This window comes from Lipotes vexillifer, unplaced genomic scaffold (genome assembly GCF_000442215.2).
Source record: "Lipotes vexillifer unplaced genomic scaffold, Lipotes_vexillifer_v1.1 scaffold730, whole genome shotgun sequence".
Lineage (NCBI taxonomy): Eukaryota > Metazoa > Chordata > Mammalia > Artiodactyla > Lipotidae > Lipotes > Lipotes vexillifer.
Genome location: NW_006793934.1, coordinates 669,979 through 672,876, shown reverse-complemented (window position 1 = coordinate 672,876; position 2,898 = coordinate 669,979).

Genomic DNA, 2,898 nt, shown 5'->3' with positions numbered 1-2,898 from the left:
TCTTTCCCTGGCTACCTTAGGGCTTGACTGGACCCAATAGCAGAGGGGGAAGTGATGCTCGGCTCAGCAATGTGGACTTTCTCACCAGGGGAGATGCAGAAACTGTTACTGCTGAATGCCTGCTTGCCTCAAGGAAACATGAGAAAACTTTTTTGTAATGCATACATATGTATATATACACATGTATATCAGAATATGTATATATTCTCAGAGGGATTTGAAAATATTGCATCAATAAAAGATGTATGAAAAATAATATGAAATTATTTTAGAAATAATTGGAAATTTAAGATGTAACGATTCATTTAAATAATATATAGACTGAATAGGAGTATGGACATAGAGAAACATCAAATATTTTAGCTGGAAGATTGAAATGAAAGTTTATCCCAAAACACAGTACTATAGCACTGTACTATACACGAGCAGAAAAAAATGGAGACATGGAAAATAGATGTAGGAGTTCTAACACTTGCCAAATAGGAATTCCAGAAGAAAGAAAGAATGGAAATAATTAAGTTATTAAAAATAAAAGAAGAAAATTACCCAAAGTAATGAAATCATAGATTTTAAAGTTTTAGAAGTAATGGAGAAAAAAATACCTAAATACATTCTGGTGAAATTTCAGAACTCCAAGAGTAAAGAACAACTCCTAAAAATGTCCAGAGTAGAATAAGGAGTTGCTCACAAAGAAATAAGAATCAGATTGGTATCCATTTTCTCATCACCAACACTGGATGCTGGAAGCCAATGGCAGGAAATCAGAAAGAAAAAGAAAAAAATGCATAGTAAATATAATAGAAAAAATAAATCCAAACATATTATTAATCATAATATAAAAATAGAGCAAAACTCAGAGTGAAGAGACAGGATGCGGGAACCAGCTATGATGATTATAATAGATATTTGTAAAATAATATGACACAGAAAATTTTACTGCAAAGAACTAGAAAGATAAATACTAGAAAAATAATTCTGTATAGTATTAATATCAGAAAAAACAGGAAGAAGATAAAAATAATTAAGAAGAACATTTATATTGATGTTGGCATAAATTATATTGATACATTTGCAGAATCTACCAATGATGTAAATAGTGTACAGATCAAAACCTATATTTTGGAGTAGGGGGAAGATCCTGAGACTAAAGGAACTAAGTACCAACTAAAGAAGCTAAAGAGACAGAGAAAGATGGGGGGGTAGGAGTGGGGGGGGGAGAACAAATAATTGAATAACTAAAAACTAAATTAATATATATGAAAGTAATGAACAAAAATAAGTAGATGACTAATCAAATGAAAAGCTAGTCCTAGAGCAATTAAATAAACAGATTTTGTCAAATGTGATAATGATAAAAGAAGGAAGACATATAATTAACCTTAGGATTGAGAAAGAAAGATGTGGGAAAAGATATTAATTATAAGCAAATCAAATACAAATTTATACCAAACAAATTTGAAAATTAGTTGAAATCAATTATTCTGTAGGAAAAACTGAGTAACCAAAATTGACTCATAAAGGAACTGAAATCCTGAAAAGGCTATAAAAGAAATTTAAGGGGAAATAAAAACCCTGAAAAGTGCATAATGCCCAGACAATCTTCTGGGCACATTGTATTAAACCTGCAAAGAACAGATAATTCCTGTATTATTTACACTGTTAAAGAACATAAAAAGAGATGAAAAGTTTTCAGTTCATTCTACAAATATAGTATAACACTGAATCATAAGCAGATAAAAATAGAGGGGAAAAAACCACCCACAAACAAAACAAGAAACCCAAAGACAAATAGAGGCAAAAATGCCAAATAAAATACTAGGAAATTTAACTCAACACTACATTAAGAGAATTACATCATGGATTAGTAGTCTTTTTCACAGAAATGCCAGGATAGTTTGACATTAGCCTGTTTTTTACTGTAATTCACTACACTAAGAGCTTAAAAGAGAAAACTTGTATCATTCTCTCAGTACATATGAAAAGACGTTTGCTAAAATTTGTCAATTATTCCTGGTAAGAAAAGTTTTCTTAAGCAACTTGATAGAAGATACTACCAGAAACTTACATGATGCCTTAGATGAATCATAAAGAGCATTCCCACTAAAGTGAAGGGTTCTGCCACTCTTGTAACTCTTCAGTAGAAACTATTCTATTGCAAGGCTGCAAGTCAAGAAACAGGAAGACATATGATCCAGGAAACAGGTGATTCAACACAGGAGAAAGGCAAAGGAGAGCCCCAGAAATACGGTGAAAAAAAAATCTAGGCTGACAGATGTGCAGCAGATCTAGAGAGTAAAGGTAGGAGGTTGAATGGCTACAGGAAGGATAATTCCAAGAAAAAGAAAAGAAGAAACTGATAGAACAGTATTAGAATGTATTGAGAAGACATGGAGACTTTAGGCAGAGTTTTCATGTGAATTAGTAATAGGAATCTAGAAAATTAAGCAAAGAAAAAATTAGTTAACTATTAAATCTGGGGAGGGAGAGTTATTTAAGAAAAATAGTTGAATTATAGTACACTATATGACTCAGCTGAAAATAATATATGTCATCACAATAATGTAAAATGTAAACTCTGAATATTGATATAGCCAAAATTGTAATATAACCTGTTTGGGAGAATGGGGTGAGGGGAGGGATTGTTCATATATGAAAGCTAATTCCTTATCTTCCATAATAGGAAGTCAGTAGATAATACCTAAAATTTTTTTAAAAAATAGTAGCATAAGCATGTTATTTAGAAATATTTATATTTAGAAATATAAATGTGAAAACCAGAAGAAGCTCTAAGAATTGAGAGTGGTGCCACTGAGGTGTGGCAGCAGTGGAGAGGGGTGTGGCCAGGACTGCAGGGTTTTGTTGTAAGTCTTCTAAAATTCATTCACTTATTTAAATATA